The sequence below is a fragment of the Mobula birostris genome, chromosome 2 (genome assembly GCF_030028105.1).
Source record: "Mobula birostris isolate sMobBir1 chromosome 2, sMobBir1.hap1, whole genome shotgun sequence".
Classification (NCBI taxonomy): domain Eukaryota; kingdom Metazoa; phylum Chordata; class Chondrichthyes; order Myliobatiformes; family Myliobatidae; genus Mobula; species Mobula birostris.
The window spans coordinates 114,633,218-114,658,217 of NC_092371.1; positions in this window are offsets into that span (position 1 = coordinate 114,633,218).

Consider the following 25,000-nt stretch of genomic DNA (forward strand, 5'->3'; position numbering starts at 1 on the left):
TGGATGGATGGCGCGCCTCGACCGGCCAGAGGCCGTGGAACCCGCCCGCCCGAAAGTCCCAAGTTGTGACTCGAGACATCGGGTAGGCGCGGGGAGCTCCGGTGGTCCGGCCGAAAATGCCGCCGCCCGGCCGGCACAGCCCTCCGAATCGGTCCCCAGGCGGACTTCCGCCAGTGGGAATTGGTCCGAAAATTCGTACGGGCAAAGTTGAGATTCGGCCGTAAATGCCGCCACGCGGCCCGGGTTAACGATGTGGGGAGGCCCGTGCCGCCTGTCGACCACTCCTCGGTGATCGTGAAAACCGCCTCCCCATATATCTGCAGGAACCCCGCCAATGCCCCCGTACAGAAATCGCATGTGTCAAAGGGGCGGCCGAACTGGACCCCGGCGGCCGGGGCTCTGGAACTCCCGGCCGGCAGTGGCCGGCAAATCCGACCCGCATCCGGACTTCCGAGCCAGACTTGGTTAACGAATTGCACCTGGGTAACCAAAACTCAACTGGACCACCCGATCTCCGGACACATGGTTCAAGCTCACACACCCACACGCCCACCCACCCACCCACCGCGCGGGCCCCGTGCGCCGTAGCATTGGAAGAGGTGGGCTGCGCCAGCTGGTTTTTTTTATCGAATTGTCAGGGTCCGGTCGGGTTAAGGATTTGACAGGGCCAGCTTGACGAAATTCAGTGCGGCGCGGGTAAACGGCGGCAGTAACTATGACTCTCTTAAGGTAAGGAGGGGGGGGCCCATGGGCCAGCAAGGAGTTTCTGATGAACATCGGCCGGGACATTTTGACGGCGGGGCAAGAACTAGTTGTTATTGAGGGCGAAGGGTTTGTCCTCAGCTGGTTGATTGTCGAATTGTCGGGACTGCCGGGCCGGTTAACGATTTGCCCGGCCGGCTTGGTTAACCATTTGCCCGAGCAGGGTTGGCTAACGCATTGTCAGGAGCGTGCGCGGTTGGTTCACGAAACTGCCTGTTCCGGGTTTCTAGAGCGTTGTCAGGCCCGGCCGGCCGGGTTAGCGGGTTGCCAGACCCAACTTGAGGAAATTCAGTGCGGCGCGGGTAAACGGCGGGAGTAACTATGACTCTCTTAAGGTAAGGAGGGGGGCCCATGGGCCCGCAAGGAGGTTCTGATGAACATCGGCCGGGACATTTTGACGGCGGGGCAAGAACTAGTTGTTATTGAGGGCGAAGGGTTTGTCCTCAGCTGGTTGATTGTCGAATTGTCGGGACTGCCGGGCCGGTTAACGATTTGCCCGGCCGGCTTGGTTAACCATTTGCCCGAGCCGGGTTGGTTACCGAATTGTCAGGGTTGGGCTTGGTTAACCATTTGCCCGAGCCGGGTTGGTTAATGAATTGCCATGGCCGGGTTGGTTAACGAATTGTCGGTTTTGGGCTTGGTTAACGACTTGACCGTGCAGGGTTGGTTAACGCCTTGTCAGGAGCGTGCGCGGTTGGTTCACGAAACTGCCTGTTCCGGGTTTCTAGAGCGTTGTCAGGCCCGGCCGGCCGGGTTAGCGGGTTGCCAGACCCAACTTGACGAAATTCAGTGCGGCGCGGGTAAACGGCGGCAGTAACTATGACTCTCTTAAGGATAAGGAGGGGGGGCCCATGGGCCAGCAAGGAGTTTCTGATGAACATCGGCCGGGACATTTTGACGGCGGGGCAAGAACTAGTTGTTATTGAGGGCGAAGGGTTTGTCCTCAGCTGGTTGATTGTCGAATTGTCGGGACTGCCGGGCCGGTTAACCATTTGCCCGGCCGGCTTGGTTAACCATTTGCCCGAGCAGGGTTGGCTAACGCATTGTCAGGAGCGTGCGCGGTTGGTTCACGAAACTGCCTGTTCCGGGTTTCTAGAGCGTTGTCAGGCCCGGCCGGCCGGGTTAGCGGCTTGCCAGACCCAACTTGACGAAATTCAGTGCGGCGCGGGTAAACGGCGGGAGTAACTATGACTCTCTTAAGGTATGGAGGGGGGCCCATGGGCCAGCAAGGAGTTTCTGATGAACATCGGCCAGGACATTTTGACGGCGGGGCAAGACGTAGTTGTTATTGAGGGTGAAGGGTTTGTCCTCAGCTGGTTGATTGTCGAATAGTCGGGGCTGCCGGGCCGGTTACCGATTTGCCCGGCCGGCTTGGTTAACCATTTGCCCGGGCAGGGTTGGTTAACGAATTGTCAGGGTTGGGCTTGCTTAACCATTTGCCCGGGCCGGGTTGGTTAGCGAATTGCCATGGTTGGGTTGGTTAACGAATTGTCGGGTTTGGGCTTGGTTAACGATTTGCCCGAGCAGGGCGGGTGAACGCATTGTCAGGAGCGTGCGCGGTTGGTTCACGAAACTGCCTGTTCCGGGTTTCGAGAGCGTTGTCAGGCCCGGCCGGCCGGGTTAGCGGGTTGCCAGACCCAACTTGACGAAATTCAGTGCGGCGCGGGTAAACGGCGGGAGTAACTATGACTCTCTTAAGTCTCTTAAGGAGGGGGGGCCCATGGGCCAGCAAGGAGTTTCTGATGAACATCGGCCGGGACATTTTGACGGCGGGGCAAGAACTAGTTGTTATTGAGGGCGAAGGGTTTGTCCTCAGCTGGTTGATTGTCGAATTGTCGGGACTGCCGGGCCGGTTAACGATTTGCCCGGCCGGCTTGGTTAACCATTTGCCCGAGCCGGGTTGGTTACCGAATTGTCAGGGTTGGGCTTGGTTAACCATTTGCCCGAGCCGGGTTGGTTAATGAATTGCCATGGCCGGGTTGGTTAACGAATTGTCGGGTTTGGGCTTGGTTAACGACTTGACCGTGCAGGGTTGGTTAACGCCTTGTCAGGAGCGTGCGCGGTTGGTTCACGAAGAGGGGGGGGCCCATGGGCCAGCAAGGAGTTTCTGATGAACATCGGCCGGGACATTTTGACGGCGGGGCAAGAACTAGTTGTTATTGAGGGCGAAGGGTTTGTCCTCAGCTGGTTGATTGTCGAATTGTCGGGACTGCCGGGCCGGTTAACGATTTGCCCGGCCGGCTTGGTTAACCATTTGCCCGAGCCGGGTTGGTTACCGAATTGTCAGGGTTGGGCTTGGTTAACCATTTGCCCGAGCCGGGTTGGTTAATGAATTGCCATGGCCGGGTTGGTTAACGAATTGTCGGGTTTGGGCTTGGTTAACGACTTGACCGTGCAGGGTTGGTTAACGCCTTGTCAGGAGCGTGCGCGGTTGGTTCACGAAGAGGGGGGGGCCCATGGGCCAGCAAGGAGTTTCTGATGAACATCGGCCGGGACATTTTGACGGCGGGGCAAGAACTAGTTGTTATTGAGGGCGAAGGGTTTGTCCTCAGCTGGTTGATTGTCGAATTGTCGGGACTGCCGGGCCGGTTAACGATTTGCCCGGCCGGCTTGGTTAACCATTTGCCCGAGCCGGGTTGGTTACCGAATTGTCCGGGTTGGGCTTGGTTAACCATTTGTACGAGCCGGGTTGGTTAGTGAATTGCCATGGCCGGGTTGGTTAACGCAGTTTCAGGGTTGGGCTTGATTAACGATTTGCCCGAGCAGGGTTGGCTAACGCATTGTCAGGAGCGTGCGCGGTTGGTTCACGAAACTGCCTGTTCCGGGTTTCTAGAGCGTCGTCAGGCCCGGCCGGCCGGGTTAGCGGGTTGCCAGACCCAACTTGACGAAATTCAGGGCGGCGCGGGTAAACGGCGGGAGTAACTATGACTCTCTTAAGGTAAGGAGGGGGGCCCATGGGCCAGCAAGGAGTTTCTGATGAACATCGGCCGGGACATTTTGACGGCGGGGCAAGAACTAGTTGTTATTGAGGGCGAAGGGTTTGTCCTCAGCTGGTTGATTGTCGAATTGTCGGGACTGCCGGGCCGGTTAACGATTTGCCCGGCCGGCTTGGTTAACTATTTGCCCGGGCCGGGTTGGTTAACTAATTGTCAGGGTTGGGCTTGGTTAACCATTTGCCTGAGCCGGGTTGGTTAATGAATTGCCATGGCCGGGTTGATTAACGCATTGTCAGGGTTGGGCTTGGTTAACGATTTGCCCGAGCAGGGCGGGTGAACGCATTGTCAGGAGCGTGCGCGGTTGGTTCACGAAACTGCCTGTTCCGGGTTTCTAGAGCGTTGTCAGGCCCGGCCGGCCGGGTTAGCGGGTTGCCAGACCCAACTTGACGACATTCAGTGCGGCGCGGGTAAACGGCGGGAGTAACTATGACTCTCTTAAGGTAAGGAGGGGGGCCCATGGGCCAGCAAGGAGTTTCTGATGAACATCGGCCGGGACATTTTGACGGCGGGGCAAGAACTAGTTGTTATTGAGGGCGAAGGGTTTGTCCTCAGCTGGTTGATTGTCGAATTGTCGGGACTGCCGGGCCGGTTAACGATTTGCCCGGCCGGCTTGGTTAACCATTTGCCCGAGCCGGGTTGGTTACCGAATTGTCAGGGTTGGGCTTGGTTAACCATTTGCCCGAGCCGGGTTGGTTAATGAATTGCCATGGCCGGGTTGGTTAACGCAGTTTCAGGGTTGGGCTTGATTAACGATTTGCCCGAGCAGGGTTGGCTAACGCACTGTCAGGAGCGTGCGCGGTTGGTTCACGAAACTGCCTGTTCCGGGTTTCTAGAGCGTTGTCAGGCCCGGCCGGCCGGGTTAGCGGGTTGCCAGACCCAACTTGACGACATTCAGTGCGGCGCGGGTAAACGGCGGGAGTAACTATGACTCTCTTAAGGGAAGGAGGGGGGGCCCATGGGCCAGCAAGGAGTTTCTGATGAACATCGGCCGGGACATTTTGACGGCGGGGCAAGAACTAGTTGTTATTGAGGGCGAAGGGTTTGTCCTCAGCTGGTTGATTGTCGAATTGTCGGGACTGCCGGGCCGGTTAACGATTTGCCCGGCCGGCTTGGTTAACCATTTGCCCGGGCCGGGTTGGTTAACGAATTGTCAGGGTTGGGCTTGGTTAACCATTTGCCCGGGCCGGGTTGGTTAGCGAATTGCCATGGTTGGGTTGGTTAACGAATTGTCGGGTTTGGGCTTGGTTAACGACTTGACCGTGCAGGGTTGGTTAACGCCTTGTCAGGAGCGTGCGCGGTTGGTTCACGAAACTGCCTGTTCCGGGTTTCTAGAGCGTTGTCAGGCCCGGCCGGCCGGGTTAGCGGCTTGCCAGACCCAACTTGACGAAATTCAGTGCGGCGCGGGTAAACGGCGGGAGTAACTATGACTCTCTTAAGGTAAGGAGGGGGGCCCATGGGCCAGCAAGGAGTTTCTGATGAACATCGGCCGGGACATTTTGACGGCGGGGCAAGAACTAGTTGTTATTGAGGGTGAAGGGTTTGTCCTCAGCTGGTTGATTGTCGAATAGTCGGGGCTGCCGGGCCGGTTGCCGGCCGGGTTAGCGGGTTGCCAGACCCAACTTGACGACATTCAGTGCGGCGCGGGTAAACGGCGGGAGTAACTATGACTCTCTTAAGGTAAGGAGGGGGGCCCATGGGCCAGCAAGGAGTTTCTGATGAACATCGGCCGGGACATTTTGACGGCGGGGCAAGAACTAGTTGTTATTGAGGGCGAAGGGTTTGTCCTCAGCTGGTTCATTGTCGAATTGTCGGGACTGCCGGGCCGGTTAACGATTTGCCCGGCCGGCTTGGTTAACCATTTGCCCGAGCCGGGTTGGTTACCGAATTGTCAGGGTTGGGCTTGGTTAACCATTTGCCCGAGCCGGGTTGGTTAATGAATTGCCATGGCCGGGTTGGTTAACGCAGTTTCAGGGTTGGGCTTGATTAACGATTTGCCCGAGCAGGGTTGGCTAACGCACTGTCAGGAGCGTGCGCGGTTGGTTCACGAAACTGCCTGTTCCGGGTTTCTAGAGCGTTGTCAGGCCCGGCCGGCCGGGTTAGCGGGTTGCCAGACCCAACTTGACGACATTCAGTGCGGCGCGGGTAAACGGCGGGAGTAACTATGACTCTCTTAAGGGAAGGAGGGGGGGCCCATGGGCCAGCAAGGAGTTTCTGATGAACATCGGCCGGGACATTTTGACGGCGGGGCAAGAACTAGTTGTTATTGAGGGCGAAGGGTTTGTCCTCAGCTGGTTGATTGTCGAATTGTCGGGACTGCCGGGCCGGTTAACGATTTGCCCGGCCGGCTTGGTTAACCATTTGCCCGGGCCGGGTTGGTTAACGAATTGTCAGGGTTGGGCTTGGTTAACCATTTGCCCGGGCCGGGTTGGTTAGCGAATTGCCATGGTTGGGTTGGTTAACGAATTGTCGGGTTTGGGCTTGGTTAACGACTTGACCGTGCAGGGTTGGTTAACGCCTTGTCAGGAGCGTGCGCGGTTGGTTCACGAAACTGCCTGTTCCGGGTTTCTAGAGCGTTGTCAGGCCCGGCCGGCCGGGTTAGCGGCTTGCCAGACCCAACTTGACGAAATTCATTGCGGCGCGGGTAAACGGCGGGAGTAACTATGACTCTCTTAAGGTAAGGAGGGGGGCCCATGGGCCAGCAAGGAGTTTCTGATGAACATCGGCCGGGACATTTTGACGGCGGGGCAAGAACTAGTTGTTATTGAGGGTGAAGGGTTTGTCCTCAGCTGGTTGATTGTCGAATAGTCGGGGCTGCCGGGCCGGTTACCGATTTGCCCGGCCGGCTTGGTTAACCATTTGCCCGAGCCGGGTTGGTTAATGAATTGCCATGGCCGGGTTGGTTAACGCAGTTTCAGGGTTGGGCTTGATTAACGATTTGCCCGAGCAGGGTTGGCTAACGCATTGTCAGGAGCGTGCGCGGTTGGTTCACGAAACTGCCTGTTCCGGGTTTCTAGAGCGTGGTCAGGCCCGGCCGGCCGGGTTAGCAGGCTGCCAGACCCAACTTGACGAAATTCAGTGCGGCGCGGGTAAACGGCGGGAGTAACTATGACTCTCTTAAGGGAAGGAGGGGGGGCCCATGGGCCAGCAAGGAGTTTCTGATGAACATCGGCCGGGACATTTTGACGGCGGGGCAAGAACTAGTTGTTATTGAGGGCGAAGGGTTTGTCCTCAGCTGGTTGATTGTCGAATTGTCGGGACTGCCGGGCCGGTTAACGATTTGCCCGGCCGGCTTGGTTAACCATTTGCCCGGGCCGGGTTGGTTAACGAATTGTCAGGGTTGGGCTTGGTTACCCATTTGCCCGGCCCCGGGTTGGTTAGCGAATTGCCATGGTTGGGTTGGTTATCGAATTGTCGGGTTTGGGCTTGGTTACCGATTTGCCCGAGCAGGGTTGGCTAACGCATTGTCAGGAGCGTGCGCGGTTGGTTCACGAAACTGCCTGTTCCGGGTTTCTAGAGCGTTGTCAGGCCCGGCCGGCCGGGTTAGCGGCTTGCCAGACCCAACTTGACGAAATTCAGTGCGGCGCGGGTAAACGGCGGGAGTAACTATGACTCTCTTAAGGTAAGGAGGGGGGCCCATGGGCCAGCAAGGAGTTTCTGATGAACCTCGGCCGGGACATTTTGACGGCGGGGCAAGAACTAGTTGTTATTGAGGGCGAAGGGTTTGTCCTCAGCGGGTTGATTGTCGAATTGTCGGGACTGCCGGGCCGGTTAGCGATTTGCCCGGCCGGCTTGGTTAACCATTTGCCCGGGCCGGGTTGGTTAACGAATTGTCAGGGTTGGGCTTGGTTAACCATTTGCCCGGGCCGGGTTGGTTAGCGAATTGCCATGGTTGGGTTGGTTAACGAATTGTCGGGTTTGGGCTTGGTTAACGACTTGACCGTGCAGGGTTGGTTAACGCCTTGTCAGGAGCGTGCGCGGTTGGTTCACGAAACTGCCTGTTCCGGGTTTCTAGAGCATTGTCAGGCCCGGCCGGCCGGGTTAGCGGCTTGCCAGACCCAACTTGACGAAATTCAGTGCGGCGCGGGTAAACGGCGGGAGTAACTATGACTCTCTTAAGGTAAGGAGGGGGGCCCATGGGCCAGCAAGGAGTTTCTGATGAACATCGGCCGGGACATTTTGACGGCGGGGCAAGAACTAGTTGTTATTGAGGGTGAAGGGTTTGTCCTCAGCTGGTTGATTGTCGAATAGTCGGGGCTGCCGGGCCGGTTACCGATTTGCCCGGCCGGCTTGGTTAACCATTTGCCCGAGCCGGGTTGGTTAATGAATTGCCATGGCCGGGTTGGTTAACGCAGTTTCAGGGTTGGGCTTGATTAACGATTTGCCCGAGCAGGGTTGGCTAACGCATTGTCAGGAGCGTGCGCGGTTGGTTCACGAAACTGCCTGTTCCGGGTTTCTAGAGCGTTGTCAGGCCCGGCCGGCCGGGTTAGCGGGTTGCCAGACCCAACTTGACGAAATTCAGTGCGGCGCGGGTAAACGGCGGGAGTAACTATGACTCTCTTAAGGTTAAGGAGGGGGGCCCATGGGCCAGCAAGGAGTTTCTGGTGAACATCGGCCGGGACATTTTGACGGCGGGGCAAGACGTCGTTGTTATTGAGGGTGAAGGGTTTGTCCTCAGCTGGTTGATTGTCGAATTGTCGGGACTGCCGGGCCGGTTACCGATTTGCCCGGCCGGCTTGGTTAACCATTTGCCCGAGCCGGGTTGGTTAATGAATTGCCATGGCCGGGTTGGTTAACGCAGTTTCAGGGTTGGGCTTGATTAACGATTTGCCCGAGCAGGGTTGGCTAACGCATTGTCAGGAGCGTGCGCGGTTGGTTCACGAAACTGCCTGTTCCGGGTTTCTAGAGCGTGGTCAGGCCCGGCCGGCCGGGTTAGCAGGCTGCCAGACCCAACTTGACGAAATTCAGTGCGGCGCGGGTAAACGGCGGGAGTAACTATGACTCTCTTAAGGGAAGGAGGGGGGGCCCATGGGCCAGCAAGGAGTTTCTGATGAACATCGGCCGGGACATTTTGACGGCGGGGCAAGAACTAGTTGTTATTGAGGGCGAAGGGTTTGTCCTCAGCTGGTTGATTGTCGAATTGTCGGGACTGCCGGGCCGGTTAACGATTTGCCCGGCCGGCTTGGTTAACCATTTGCCCGGGCCGGGTTGGTTAACGAATTGTCAGGGTTGGGCTTGGTTACCCATTTGCCCGGCCCCGGGTTGGTTAGCGAATTGCCATGGTTGGGTTGGTTATCGAATTGTCGGGTTTGGGCTTGGTTACCGATTTGCCCGAGCAGGGTTGGCTAACGCATTGTCAGGAGCGTGCGCGGTTGGTTCACGAAACTGCCTGTTCCGGGTTTCTAGAGCGTTGTCAGGCCCGGCCGGCCGGGTTAGCGGCTTGCCAGACCCAACTTGACGAAATTCAGTGCGGCGCGGGTAAACGGCGGGAGTAACTATGACTCTCTTAAGGTAAGGAGGGGGGCCCATGGGCCAGCAAGGAGTTTCTGATGAACCTCGGCCGGGACATTTTGACGGCGGGGCAAGAACTAGTTGTTATTGAGGGCGAAGGGTTTGTCCTCAGCGGGTTGATTGTCGAATTGTCGGGACTGCCGGGCCGGTTAGCGATTTGCCCGGCCGGCTTGGTTAACCATTTGCCCGGGCCGGGTTGGTTAACGAATTGTCAGGGTTGGGCTTGGTTAACCATTTGCCCGGGCCGGGTTGGTTAGCGAATTGCCATGGTTGGGTTGGTTAACGAATTGTCGGGTTTGGGCTTGGTTAACGACTTGACCGTGCAGGGTTGGTTAACGCCTTGTCAGGAGCGTGCGCGGTTGGTTCACGAAACTGCCTGTTCCGGGTTTCTAGAGCATTGTCAGGCCCGGCCGGCCGGGTTAGCGGCTTGCCAGACCCAACTTGACGAAATTCAGTGCGGCGCGGGTAAACGGCGGGAGTAACTATGACTCTCTTAAGGTAAGGAGGGGGGCCCATGGGCCAGCAAGGAGTTTCTGATGAACATCGGCCGGGACATTTTGACGGCGGGGCAAGAACTAGTTGTTATTGAGGGTGAAGGGTTTGTCCTCAGCTGGTTGATTGTCGAATAGTCGGGGCTGCCGGGCCGGTTACCGATTTGCCCGGCCGGCTTGGTTAACCATTTGCCCGAGCCGGGTTGGTTAATGAATTGCCATGGCCGGGTTGGTTAACGCAGTTTCAGGGTTGGGCTTGATTAACGATTTGCCCGAGCAGGGTTGGCTAACGCATTGTCAGGAGCGTGCGCGGTTGGTTCACGAAACTGCCTGTTCCGGGTTTCTAGAGCGTTGTCAGGCCCGGCCGGCCGGGTTAGCGGGTTGCCAGACCCAACTTGACGAAATTCAGTGCGGCGCGGGTAAACGGCGGCAGTAACTATGACTCTCTTAAGGATAAGGAGGGGGGGCCCATGGGCCAGCAAGGAGTTTCTGATGAACATCGGCCGGGACATTTTGACGGCGGGGCAAGAACTAGTTGTTATTGAGGGCGAAGGGTTTGTCCTCAGCTGGTTGATTGTCGAATTGTCGGGACTGCCGGGCCGGTTAACCATTTGCCCGGCCGGCTTGGTTAACCATTTGCCCGAGCAGGGTTGGCTAACGCATTGTCAGGAGCGTGCGCGGTTGGTTCACGAAACTGCCTGTTCCGGGTTTCTAGAGCGTTGTCAGGCCCGGCCGGCCGGGTTAGCGGCTTGCCAGACCCAACTTGACGAAATTCAGTGCGGCGCGGGTAAACGGCGGGAGTAACTATGACTCTCTTAAGGTATGGAGGGGGGCCCATGGGCCAGCAAGGAGTTTCTGATGAACATCGGCCAGGACATTTTGACGGCGGGGCAAGACGTAGTTGTTATTGAGGGTGAAGGGTTTGTCCTCAGCTGGTTGATTGTCGAATAGTCGGGGCTGCCGGGCCGGTTACCGATTTGCCCGGCCGGCTTGGTTAACCATTTGCCCGGGCAGGGTTGGTTAACGAATTGTCAGGGTTGGGCTTGCTTAACCATTTGCCCGGGCCGGGTTGGTTAGCGAATTGCCATGGTTGGGTTGGTTAACGAATTGTCGGGTTTGGGCTTGGTTAACGATTTGCCCGAGCAGGGCGGGTGAACGCATTGTCAGGAGCGTGCGCGGTTGGTTCACGAAACTGCCTGTTCCGGGTTTCGAGAGCGTTGTCAGGCCCGGCCGGCCGGGTTAGCGGGTTGCCAGACCCAACTTGACGAAATTCAGTGCGGCGCGGGTAAACGGCGGGAGTAACTATGACTCTCTTAAGTCTCTTAAGGAGGGGGGGCCCATGGGCCAGCAAGGAGTTTCTGATGAACATCGGCCGGGACATTTTGACGGCGGGGCAAGAACTAGTTGTTATTGAGGGCGAAGGGTTTGTCCTCAGCTGGTTGATTGTCGAATTGTCGGGACTGCCGGGCCGGTTAACGATTTGCCCGGCCGGCTTGGTTAACCATTTGCCCGAGCCGGGTTGGTTACCGAATTGTCAGGGTTGGGCTTGGTTAACCATTTGCCCGAGCCGGGTTGGTTAATGAATTGCCATGGCCGGGTTGGTTAACGAATTGTCGGGTTTGGGCTTGGTTAACGACTTGACCGTGCAGGGTTGGTTAACGCCTTGTCAGGAGCGTGCGCGGTTGGTTCACGAAGAGGGGGGGGCCCATGGGCCAGCAAGGAGTTTCTGATGAACATCGGCCGGGACATTTTGACGGCGGGGCAAGAACTAGTTGTTATTGAGGGCGAAGGGTTTGTCCTCAGCTGGTTGATTGTCGAATTGTCGGGACTGCCGGGCCGGTTAACGATTTGCCCGGCCGGCTTGGTTAACCATTTGCCCGAGCCGGGTTGGTTACCGAATTGTCAGGGTTGGGCTTGGTTAACCATTTGCCCGAGCCGGGTTGGTTAATGAATTGCCATGGCCGGGTTGGTTAACGAATTGTCGGGTTTGGGCTTGGTTAACGACTTGACCGTGCAGGGTTGGTTAACGCCTTGTCAGGAGCGTGCGCGGTTGGTTCACGAAGAGGGGGGGGCCCATGGGCCAGCAAGGAGTTTCTGATGAACATCGGCCGGGACATTTTGACGGCGGGGCAAGAACTAGTTGTTATTGAGGGCGAAGGGTTTGTCCTCAGCTGGTTGATTGTCGAATTGTCGGGACTGCCGGGCCGGTTAACGATTTGCCCGGCCGGCTTGGTTAACCATTTGCCCGAGCCGGGTTGGTTACCGAATTGTCCGGGTTGGGCTTGGTTAACCATTTGTACGAGCCGGGTTGGTTAGTGAATTGCCATGGCCGGGTTGGTTAACGCAGTTTCAGGGTTGGGCTTGATTAACGATTTGCCCGAGCAGGGTTGGCTAACGCATTGTCAGGAGCGTGCGCGGTTGGTTCACGAAACTGCCTGTTCCGGGTTTCTAGAGCGTCGTCAGGCCCGGCCGGCCGGGTTAGCGGGTTGCCAGACCCAACTTGACGAAATTCAGGGCGGCGCGGGTAAACGGCGGGAGTAACTATGACTCTCTTAAGGTAAGGAGGGGGGCCCATGGGCCAGCAAGGAGTTTCTGATGAACATCGGCCGGGACATTTTGACGGCGGGGCAAGAACTAGTTGTTATTGAGGGCGAAGGGTTTGTCCTCAGCTGGTTGATTGTCGAATTGTCGGGACTGCCGGGCCGGTTAACGATTTGCCCGGCCGGCTTGGTTAACTATTTGCCCGGGCCGGGTTGGTTAACTAATTGTCAGGGTTGGGCTTGGTTAACCATTTGCCTGAGCCGGGTTGGTTAATGAATTGCCATGGCCGGGTTGATTAACGCATTGTCAGGGTTGGGCTTGGTTAACGATTTGCCCGAGCAGGGCGGGTGAACGCATTGTCAGGAGCGTGCGCGGTTGGTTCACGAAACTGCCTGTTCCGGGTTTCTAGAGCGTTGTCAGGCCCGGCCGGCCGGGTTAGCGGGTTGCCAGACCCAACTTGACGACATTCAGTGCGGCGCGGGTAAACGGCGGGAGTAACTATGACTCTCTTAAGGTAAGGAGGGGGGCCCATGGGCCAGCAAGGAGTTTCTGATGAACATCGGCCGGGACATTTTGACGGCGGGGCAAGAACTAGTTGTTATTGAGGGCGAAGGGTTTGTCCTCAGCTGGTTGATTGTCGAATTGTCGGGACTGCCGGGCCGGTTAACGATTTGCCCGGCCGGCTTGGTTAACCATTTGCCCGAGCCGGGTTGGTTACCGAATTGTCAGGGTTGGGCTTGGTTAACCATTTGCCCGAGCCGGGTTGGTTAATGAATTGCCATGGCCGGGTTGGTTAACGCAGTTTCAGGGTTGGGCTTGATTAACGATTTGCCCGAGCAGGGTTGGCTAACGCACTGTCAGGAGCGTGCGCGGTTGGTTCACGAAACTGCCTGTTCCGGGTTTCTAGAGCGTTGTCAGGCCCGGCCGGCCGGGTTAGCGGGTTGCCAGACCCAACTTGACGACATTCAGTGCGGCGCGGGTAAACGGCGGGAGTAACTATGACTCTCTTAAGGGAAGGAGGGGGGGCCCATGGGCCAGCAAGGAGTTTCTGATGAACATCGGCCGGGACATTTTGACGGCGGGGCAAGAACTAGTTGTTATTGAGGGCGAAGGGTTTGTCCTCAGCTGGTTGATTGTCGAATTGTCGGGACTGCCGGGCCGGTTAACGATTTGCCCGGCCGGCTTGGTTAACCATTTGCCCGGGCCGGGTTGGTTAACGAATTGTCAGGGTTGGGCTTGGTTAACCATTTGCCCGGGCCGGGTTGGTTAGCGAATTGCCATGGTTGGGTTGGTTAACGAATTGTCGGGTTTGGGCTTGGTTAACGACTTGACCGTGCAGGGTTGGTTAACGCCTTGTCAGGAGCGTGCGCGGTTGGTTCACGAAACTGCCTGTTCCGGGTTTCTAGAGCGTTGTCAGGCCCGGCCGGCCGGGTTAGCGGCTTGCCAGACCCAACTTGACGAAATTCAGTGCGGCGCGGGTAAACGGCGGGAGTAACTATGACTCTCTTAAGGTAAGGAGGGGGGCCCATGGGCCAGCAAGGAGTTTCTGATGAACATCGGCCGGGACATTTTGACGGCGGGGCAAGAACTAGTTGTTATTGAGGGTGAAGGGTTTGTCCTCAGCTGGTTGATTGTCGAATAGTCGGGGCTGCCGGGCCGGTTACCGATTTGCCCGGCCGGCTTGGTTAACCATTTGCCCGAGCCGGGTTGGTTAATGAATTGCCATGGCCGGGTTGGTTAACGCAGTTTCAGGGTTGGGCTTGATTAACGATTTGCCCGAGCAGGGTTGGCTAACGCATTGTCAGGAGCGTGCGCGGTTGGTTCACGAAACTGCCTGTTCCGGGTTTCTAGAGCGTGGTCAGGCCCGGCCGGCCGGGTTAGCAGGCTGCCAGACCCAACTTGACGAAATTCAGTGCGGCGCGGGTAAACGGCGGGAGTAACTATGACTCTCTTAAGGGAAGGAGGGGGGGCCCATGGGCCAGCAAGGAGTTTCTGATGAACATCGGCCGGGACATTTTGACGGCGGGGCAAGAACTAGTTGTTATTGAGGGCGAAGGGTTTGTCCTCAGCTGGTTGATTGTCGAATTGTCGGGACTGCCGGGCCGGTTAACGATTTGCCCGGCCGGCTTGGTTAACCATTTGCCCGGGCCGGGTTGGTTAACGAATTGTCAGGGTTGGGCTTGGTTACCCATTTGCCCGGCCCCGGGTTGGTTAGCGAATTGCCATGGTTGGGTTGGTTATCGAATTGTCGGGTTTGGGCTTGGTTAACGACTTGACCGTGCAGGGTTGGTTAACGCCTTGTCAGGAGCGTGCGCGGTTGGTTCACGAAACTGCCTGTTCCGGGTTTCTAGAGCATTGTCAGGCCCGGCCGGCCGGGTTAGCGGCTTGCCAGACCCAACTTGACGAAATTCAGTGCGGCGCGGGTAAACGGCGGGAGTAACTATGACTCTCTTAAGGTAAGGAGGGGGGCCCATGGGCCAGCAAGGAGTTTCTGATGAACATCGGCCGGGACATTTTGACGGCGGGGCAAGAACTAGTTGTTATTGAGGGTGAAGGGTTTGTCCTCAGCTGGTTGATTGTCGAATAGTCGGGGCTGCCGGGCCGGTTACCGATTTGCCCGGCCGGCTTGGTTAACCATTTGCCCGAGCCGGGTTGGTTAATGAATTGCCATGGCCGGGTTGGTTAACGCAGTTTCAGGGTTGGGCTTGATTAACGATTTGCCCGAGCAGGGTTGGCTAACGCATTGTCAGGAGCGTGCGCGGTTGGTTCACGAAACTGCCTGTTCCGGGTTTCTAGAGCGTTGTCAGGCCCGGCCGGCCGGGTTAGCGGGTTGCCAGACCCAACTTGACGAAATTCAGTGCGGCGCGGGTAAACGGCGGGAGTAACTATGACTCTCTTAAGGTTAAGGAGGGGGGCCCATGGGCCAGCAAGGAGTTTCTGGTGAACATCGGCCGGGACATTTTGACGGCGGGGCAAGACGTCGTTGTTATTGAGGGTGAAGGGTTTGTCCTCAGCTGGTTGATTGTCGAATTGTCGGGACTGCCGGGCCGGTTACCGATTTGCCCGGCCGGCTTGGTTAACCATTTGCCCGAGCCGGGTTGGTTAATGAATTGCCATGGCCGGGTTGGTTAACGCAGTTTCAGGGTTGGGCTTGATTAACGATTTGCCCGAGCAGGGTTGGCTAACGCATTGTCAGGAGCGTGCGCGGTTGGTTCACGAAACTGCCTGTTCCGGGTTTCTAGAGCGTGGTCAGGCCCGGCCGGCCGGGTTAGCAGGCTGCCAGACCCAACTTGACGAAATTCAGTGCGGCGCGGGTAAACGGCGGGAGTAACTATGACTCTCTTAAGGGAAGGAGGGGGGGCCCATGGGCCAGCAAGGAGTTTCTGATGAACATCGGCCGGGACATTTTGACGGCGGGGCAAGAACTAGTTGTTATTGAGGGCGAAGGGTTTGTCCTCAGCTGGTTGATTGTCGAATTGTCGGGACTGCCGGGCCGGTTAACGATTTGCCCGGCCGGCTTGGTTAACCATTTGCCCGGGCCGGGTTGGTTAACGAATTGTCAGGGTTGGGCTTGGTTACCCATTTGCCCGGCCCCGGGTTGGTTAGCGAATTGCCATGGTTGGGTTGGTTATCGAATTGTCGGGTTTGGGCTTGGTTACCGATTTGCCCGAGCAGGGTTGGCTAACGCATTGTCAGGAGCGTGCGCGGTTGGTTCACGAAACTGCCTGTTCCGGGTTTCTAGAGCGTTGTCAGGCCCGGCCGGCCGGGTTAGCGGCTTGCCAGACCCAACTTGACGAAATTCAGTGCGGCGCGGGTAAACGGCGGGAGTAACTATGACTCTCTTAAGGTAAGGAGGGGGGCCCATGGGCCAGCAAGGAGTTTCTGATGAACCTCGGCCGGGACATTTTGACGGCGGGGCAAGAACTAGTTGTTATTGAGGGCGAAGGGTTTGTCCTCAGCGGGTTGATTGTCGAATTGTCGGGACTGCCGGGCCGGTTAGCGATTTGCCCGGCCGGCTTGGTTAACCATTTGCCCGGGCCGGGTTGGTTAACGAATTGTCAGGGTTGGGCTTGGTTAACCATTTGCCCGGGCCGGGTTGGTTAGCGAATTGCCATGGTTGGGTTGGTTAACGAATTGTCGGGTTTGGGCTTGGTTAACGACTTGACCGTGCAGGGTTGGTTAACGCCTTGTCAGGAGCGTGCGCGGTTGGTTCACGAAACTGCCTGTTCCGGGTTTCTAGAGCATTGTCAGGCCCGGCCGGCCGGGTTAGCGGCTTGCCAGACCCAACTTGACGAAATTCAGTGCGGCGCGGGTAAACGGCGGGAGTAACTATGACTCTCTTAAGGTAAGGAGGGGGGCCCATGGGCCAGCAAGGAGTTTCTGATGAACATCGGCCGGGACATTTTGACGGCGGGGCAAGAACTAGTTGTTATTGAGGGTGAAGGGTTTGTCCTCAGCTGGTTGATTGTCGAATAGTCGGGGCTGCCGGGCCGGTTACCGATTTGCCCGGCCGGCTTGGTTAACCATTTGCCCGAGCCGGGTTGGTTAATGAATTGCCATGGCCGGGTTGGTTAACGCAGTTTCAGGGTTGGGCTTGATTAACGATTTGCCCGAGCAGGGTTGGCTAACGCATTGTCAGGAGCGTGCGCGGTTGGTTCACGAAACTGCCTGTTCCGGGTTTCTAGAGCGTTGTCAGGCCCGGCCGGCCGGGTTAGCGGGTTGCCAGACCCAACTTGACGAAATTCAGTGCGGCGCGGGTAAACGGCGGCAGTAACTATGACTCTCTTAAGGATAAGGAGGGGGGGCCCATGGGCCAGCAAGGAGTTTCTGATGAACATCGGCCGGGACATTTTGACGGCGGGGCAAGAACTAGTTGTTATTGAGGGCGAAGGGTTTGTCCTCAGCTGGTTGATTGTCGAATTGTCGGGACTGCCGGGCCGGTTAACCATTTGCCCGGCCGGCTTGGTTAACCATTTGCCCGAGCAGGGTTGGCTAACGCATTGTCAGGAGCGTGCGCGGTTGGTTCACGAAACTGCCTGTTCCGGGTTTCTAGAGCGTTGTCAGGCCCGGCCGGCCGGGTTAGCGGCTTGCCAGACCCAACTTGACGAAATTCAGTGCGGCGCGGGTAAACGGCGGGAGTAACTATGACTCTCTTAAGGTATGGAGGGGGGCCCATGGGCCAGCAAGGAGTTTCTGGTGAACATCGGCCGGGACATTTTGACGGCGGGGCAAGACGTCGTTGTTATTGAGGGTGAAGGGTTTGTCCTCAGCTGGTTGATTGTCGAATTGTCGGGACTGCCGGGCCGGTTACCGATTTGCCCGGCCGGCTTGGTTAACCATTTGCCCGAGCCGGGTTGGTTAATGAATTGCCATGGCCGGGTTGGTTAACGCAGTTTCAGGGTTGGGCTTGATTAACGATTTGCCCGAGCAGGGTTGGCTAACGCATTGTCAGGAGCGTGCGCGGTTGGTTCACGAAACTGCCTGTTCCGGGTTTCTAGAGCGTGGTCAGGCCCGGCCGGCCGGGTTAGCAGGCTGCCAGACCCAACTTGACGAAATTCAGTGCGGCGCGGGTAAACGGCGGGAGTAACTATGACTCTCTTAAGGGAAGGAGGGGGGGCCCATGGGCCAGCAAGGAGTTTCTGATGAACATCGGCCGGGACATTTTGACGGCGGGGCAAGAACTAGTTGTTATTGAGGGCGAAGGGTTTGTCCTCAGCTGGTTGATTGTCGAATTGTCGGGACTGCCGGGCCGGTTAACGATTTGCCCGGCCGGCTTGGTTAACCATTTGCCCGGGCCGGGTTGGTTAACGAATTGTCAGGGTTGGGCTTGGTTACCCATTTGCCCGGCCCCGGGTTGGTTAGCGAATTGCCATGGTTGGGTTGGTTATCGAATTGTCGGGTTTGGGCTTGGTTACCGATTTGCCCGAGCAGGGTTGGCTAACGCATTGTCAGGAGCGTGCGCGGTTGGTTCACGAAACTGCCTGTTCCGGGTTTCTAGAGCGTTGTCAGGCCCGGCCGGCCGGGTTAGCGGCTTGCCAGACCCAACTTGACGAAATTCAGTGCGGCGCGGGTAAACGGCGGGAGTAACTATGACTCTCTTAAGGTAAGGAGGGGGGCCCATGGGCCAGCAAGGAGTTTCTGATGAACCTCGGCCGGGACATTTTGACGGCGGGGCAAGAACTAGTTGTTATTGAGGGCGAAGGGTTTGTCCTCAGCGGGTTGATTGTCGAATTGTCGGGACTGCCGGGCCGGTTAGCGATTTGCCCGGCCGGCTTGGTTAACCATTTGCCCGGGCCGGGTTGGTTAACGAATTGTCAGGGTTGGGCTTGGTTAACCATTTGCCCGGGCCGGGTTGGTTAGCGAATTGCCATGGTTGGGTTGGTTAACGAATTGTCGGGTTTGGGCTTGGTTAACGACTTGACCGTGCAGGGTTGGTTAACGCCTTGTCAGGAGCGTGCGCGGTTGGTTCACGAAACTGCCTGTTCCGGGTTTCTAGAGCATTGTCAGGCCCGGCCGGCCGGGTTAGCGGCTTGCCAGACCCAACTTGACGAAATTCAGTGCGGCGCGGGTAAACGGCGGGAGTAACTATGACTCTCTTAAGGTAAGGAGGGGGGCCCATGGGCCAGCAAGGAGTTTCTGATGAACATCGGCCGGGACATTTTGACGGCGGGGCAAGAACTAGTTGTTATTGAGGGTGAAGGGTTTGTCCTCAGCTGGTTGATTGTCGAATAGTCGGGGCTGCCGGGCCGGTTACCGATTTGCCCGGCCGGCTTGGTTAACCATTTGCCCGAGCCGGGTTGGTTAATGAATTGCCATGGCCGGGTTGGTTAACGCAGTTTCAGGGTTGGGCTTGATTAACGATTTGCCCGAGCAGGGTTGGCTAACGCATTGTCAGGAGCGTGCGCGGTTGGTTCACGAAACTGCCTGTTCCGGGTTTCTAGAGCGTTGTCAGGCCCGGCCGGCCGGGTTAGCGGGTTGCCAGACCCAACTTGACGAAATTCAGTGCGGCGCGGGTAAACGGCGGCAGTAACTATGACTCTCTTAAGGATAAGGAGGGGGGGCCCATGGGCCAGCAAGGAGTTTCTGATGAACATCGGCCGGGACATTTTGACGGCGGGGCAAGAACTAGTTGTTATTGAGGGCGAAGGGTTTGTCCTCAGCTGGTTGATTGTCGAATTGTCGGGACTGCCGGGCCGGTTAACCATTTGCCCGGCCGGCTTGGTTAACCATTTGCCCGAGCAGGGTTGGCTAACGCATTGTCAGGAGCGTGCGCGGTTGGTTCACGAAACTGCCTGTTCCGGGTTTCTAGAGCGTTGTCAGGCCCGGCCGGCCGGGTTAGCGGCTTGCCAGACCCAACTTGACGAAATTCAGTGCGGCGCGGGTAAACGGCGGGAGTAACTATGACTCTCTTAAGGTATGGAGGGGGGCCCATGGGCCAGCAAGGAGTTTCTGATGAACATCGGCCAGGACATTTTGACGGCGGGGCAAGACGTAGTTGTTATTGAGGGTGAAGGGTTTGTCCTCAGCTGGTTGATTGTCGAATAGTCGGGGCTGCCGGGCCGGTTACCGATTTGCCCGGCCGGCTTGGTTAACCATTTGCCCGGGCAGGGTTGGTTAACGAATTGTCAGGGTTGGGCTTGCTTAACCATTTGCCCGGGCCGGGTTGGTTAGCGAATTGCCATGGTTGGGTTGGTTAACGAATTGTCGGGTTTGGGCTTGGTTAACGATTTGCCCGAGCAGGGCGGGTGAACGCATTGTCAGGAGCGTGCGCGGTTGGTTCACGAAACTGCCTGTTCCGGGTTTCGAGAGCGTTGTCAGGCCCGGCCGGCCGGGTTAGCGGGTTGCCAGACCCAACTTGACGAAATTCAGTGCGGCGCGGGTAAACGGCGGGAGTAACTATGACTCTCTTAAGTCTCTTAAGGAGGGGGGGCCCATGGGCCAGCAAGGAGTTTCTGATGAACATCGGCCGGGACATTTTGACGGCGGGGCAAGAACTAGTTGTTATTGAGGGCGAAGGGTTTGTCCTCAGCTGGTTGATTGTCGAATTGTCGGGACTGCCGGGCCGGTTAACGATTTGCCCGGCCGGCTTGGTTAACCATTTGCCCGAGCCGGGTTGGTTACCGAATTGTCAGGGTTGGGCTTGGTTAACCATTTGCCCGAGCCGGGTTGGTTAATGAATTGCCATGGCCGGGTTGGTTAACGCAGTTTCAGGGTTGGGCTTGATTAACGATTTGCCCGAGCAGGGTTGGCTAACGCACTGTCAGGAGCGTGCGCGGTTGGTTCACGAAACTGCCTGTTCCGGGTTTCTAGAGCGTTGTCAGGCCCGGCCGGCCGGGTTAGCGGGTTGCCAGACCCAACTTGACGAAATTCAGTGCGGCGCGGGTAAACGGCGGGAGTAACTATGACTCTCTTAAGGTAAGGAGGGGGGCCCATGGGCCAGCAAGGAGTTTCTGATGAACATCGGCCGGGACATTTTGACGGCGGGGCAAGACGTAGTTGTTTTTGAGGGCGAAGGGTTTGTCCTCAGCTGGTTGATTGTCGAATTGTCGGGACTGCCGGGCCGGTTAACGATTTGCCCGGCCGGCTTGGTTAACCATTTGCCCGAGCCGGGTTGGTTACCGAATTGTCAGGGTTGGGCTTGGTTAACCATTTGCCCGAGCCGGGTTGGTTAATGAATTGCCATGGCCGGGTTGGTTAACGCAGTTTCAGGGTTGGGCTTGATTAACGATTTGCCCGAGCAGGGTTGGCTAACGCACTGTCAGGAGCGTGCGCGGTTGGTTCACGAAACTGCCTGTTCCGGGTTTCTAGAGCGTTGTCAGGCCCGGCCGGCCGGGTTAGCGGGTTGCCAGACCCAACTTGACGACATTCAGTGCGGCGCGGGTAAACGGCGGGAGTAACTATGACTCTCTTAAGGTAAGGAGGGGGGGCACATGGGCCAGCAAGGAGTTTCTGATGAACATCGGCCGGGACATTTTGACGGCGGGGCAAGAACTAGTTGTTATTGAGGGCGAAGGGTTTGTCCTCAGCTGGTTGATTGTCGAATTGTCGGGACTGCCGGGCCGGTTAACGATTTGCCCGGCCGGCTTGGTTAACCATTTGCCCGAGCCGGGTTGTTTAGCGAATTGCCATGTATGGGTTGGTTAACGAATTGTCGGGTTTGGGCTTGGTTAACGACTTGATGTGCAGGGTTGGTTAACGAATTGTCGGGGTTGGGTTTGGTTAACGATTTGCCCGAGCAGGGTTGGTTAGCGAATTGTCAAGGGTTCGGCTTGGTTAACGACTTGACCGTGCAGGGTTGGTTAGCCCATTGTCAGGAGCGTGCGCGGTTGGTTCACGAAACTGCCTGTTCCGGGTTTCGAGAGCGTTGTCAGGCCCGGCCGGCCGGGTTAGCGGCTTGCCAGACCCAACTTAACGAAATTCATTGCAGCGCGGGTAATCGGCGGGAGTCGCTTGGTTAACGTTATGGCCGGGCCAGGCTGGTTAATCAATTGTCCAGGCCCGGTTGGTTACCCAATTGGCCAGGCCGGGGTGGATAACGAATTGGCCAGTCTCGGTTGGTTAACCAATTGCCCGGGCCGGGCCGGGTTGGTTAACGAATTGTCCGGGTCAGACTGGTTAATGAATTGGCATGTCCGAGTAGGTTAACGAATTGCCAGAGCCAGCTTGGTTAACGAATTGTCCGGCTGGGTTGGTGCACTCATTGCCAGGACAGGGTTGTTCAATGAATTGTCCGTTCCCAGTTGGTTCACGAATTGGCAAGGCCAGGGTGGTTAAGGAATTGTCCGGGCCAGGTTGGTTAACGAATTGCCCGTCCTGGCTGGTTAACGAATTGTCAGGGTCAGGTTGGTTAACGAATTGCCATGGCCGTGTAGGTTAACGAATTGCCAGAGCCAGCTTGGTTAACGAATTGTCCGGCCGGGTTGGTTAACGAATTGTCCGTTCCCAGTTGGTTCACGAATTGGCAAGGCCAGGGTGGTTAAGGAATTGTCCGGGCCAGGTTGGTTAACGAATTGCCCGTCCTGGCTGGTTAACGAATTGTCAGGGTCAGGTTGGTTAACGAATTGCCATGGCCGTGTAGGTTAACGAATTGCCAGAGCCAGCTTGGTTAACGAATTGTCCGGCCGGGTTGGTTAACGAATTGTCCGTTCCCAGTTGGTTCACGAATTGGCAAGGACAGGGTGGTTAACGAATTGTCCGGCCGGGTTGGTGCACTCATTGCCAGGACAGGGTTGGTTACCGAATTGTCCGTTCCCAGTTGGTTCACGAATTGGAAAACCAGGGTGGTTAAAGTATTGTCCGGGCCTGGTTGGTTAACGAATTGCCCGTCCTGGTTGGTTAACGAATTGTCCGGGTCAGGTTGGTTAACGAATTGCCAGGGTCTGGTTGGTTACCGAATTGTCCGGCCGGGTTGGTGCACTCATTGCCAGGACAGGGTTGGTTGACGAATTGCCCGTCCTGGTTGGTTAACGAATTGCCAGGGTCTGGTTGGTTACCGAATTGTCCGGCCGGGTTGGTGCACTCATTGCCAGGACAGGGTTGGTTGACGAATTGCCCGTCCTGGTTGGTTAACGAATTGCCAGGGTCTGGTTGGTTACCGAATTGTCCGGCCGGGTTGGTGCACTCATTGCCAGGACAGGGTTGGTTAACGAATTGTCAGGGTCAGGTTGGTTAACGAATTGCCATGGCCGGGTAGGCTAACGAATTGCCAGAGCCAGCTTGGTTAACGAATTGTCCGGCCGGGTTGGTTAACGAATTGTCCCGGCCAGGTTGGTTAACGAATTGCCAGAGCCAGCTTGGTTAACGAATTGTCCGGCCGGGTTGGTGCACTCATTGCCAGGACAAGGTTGGTTAACGAATTGCCCGGTTCCGAATGGTTAACGAATTGCCCGGTCCCGTTCGGTTCACGAATTGCCCGCCCGCTGATTGTTAACTTTTCGCACCGGCGGGGGATGGCTTGGGTAACGAGCCTCCAAGATCTGTCGGTTAACCATTTGCCCGGTGGCAATTCGTTAACCAAGTCCGCTCCGGAAGTCTGGATGGGGGTCGGATTTGCCGGCCGAGGCCGACCCGGAGTTCCAGAGGCTCGGCCGCCGGGGTCAGATTCGGCCGCCCCTTTGACACATGCAATTTCTGTACGGGGGCATTGGCGGGGTTCCTGCAGATATATAGGGAGGCCGTTTTCACGAGTTGTTGAAGTATTCGGTAGATGGCACCGGCCTCCCCAATTGGTTAACCCGGGCCACGCGGCAGCTTTTCCGCACGATTCCGAAGATTGCCGGTATGGATTTTCGGACAAATACCCAATTGCGGAAGTCTGTCAGCGGGACCTATTCGCAGGCCCATGCCGGCCGAGGGGCGGCATTTTCCGTATGACTACCGGTGCTCCGGCCGCCGAATGGAAACCTTGCCCGAATGAATTTCTGACAAAGTCCCGAGGCGGGAGCCAGTAAGGGGACGTATTCGGCGGGCCGTGCCGGCCGAGCGGCGGCATTTTCGGAGGGACAACCGCAGGTCCCGCCGTCGATCCGAGACCTTGGCTGAAGAGTCGAAAGTAATCTAAGTCCCGACTCGGAAGTCAGAATGAAGGCGACTTCGGGGCCCTCCTGCCGACCGAGGCGGCCGATCGACGGCGGCACTACCGGAGGGCCGCCCGCCGAGCCAGCCGCGTGCCCTCGGCGCCACGCCGGTTAACCAATTGCCGTCGGAAGCCTGTGAAGGTCGGATCTGCCCCGTCGGGCGGGCCCGAGGTCCCCCGCGACCGGCATGAGCTCCGGGCGTCGTGCCGCCGGTTTGACACATGTCATTGTTGCACGGTCTGTCGCGGCTCTGGTTAACGAGTTAGGCCCGGAAGTCACTATGGGGGTCGGATTTGCCCCGCCTGGCGGGGCCAGAGTGCGACCTTCCCGGCAGGACTTCCGGGAGGCATCCCGCCGACTTGACACATGCAATTTCTGTACGGGGGGATTGGCGGGGTTCCCGGAGATTTACGGGAACACGTTTTCCAGACACACTTAGCAGGGTGACTAGTGGTACGGTTGACACAGTGCAGAGTTCTAAGTGAGCCTTACTCAATTGTGACTCAGTAAGCGGGAGGCCGGGCGAGCTCCGACTTACAATGATAAAAGCTTTTTTTCGCTATTTCCGAAAAAAATGACAAAGTCCAAGAACGCAGCGGGGGCTGCGGACAGACAGAGTCTGAGCGCGGACCGCGGGCGGCGGCCGGCAGACCGACGGTGGCAAAAGCTTTTATATCGATCCGAAAAGCAAAGAGGCATTGTGTGTACCAAGACGGAGAAGGGACAAGCCTGCCGCTGGTGCCCTCGCGAGTGTCGTCTGCGTTAGACCTCTGTTCCCCGATCGATCCGGCTTGGTCGGTCCTACCTTTGGGAGAGGCCGAGTGGAAGCGACGGTCTCGACACGTGCGCCGAACTTCCGTGCTCGGCTCGTTACCATCTCCGGAGGTGGGCAGGTGGGTCTGCCGCGGGGCGGCCCGATTGCCGACCGAGGGCTTCATGCTTTGGGCGGAATTGACGTTGGGCATTCGCACGTTTGCACCACGATCGATTGACGGAGTCTCCCGCCGGCGGACGGGACTGCTGTGCGCATAGACGACGGGGGCCGGTCGAACGACCGTCGACCATCCCGAGAAGGCAGCTACACCCACGCGCATATACCTAGGCGGTGAAGGTGCGGACCTCACCG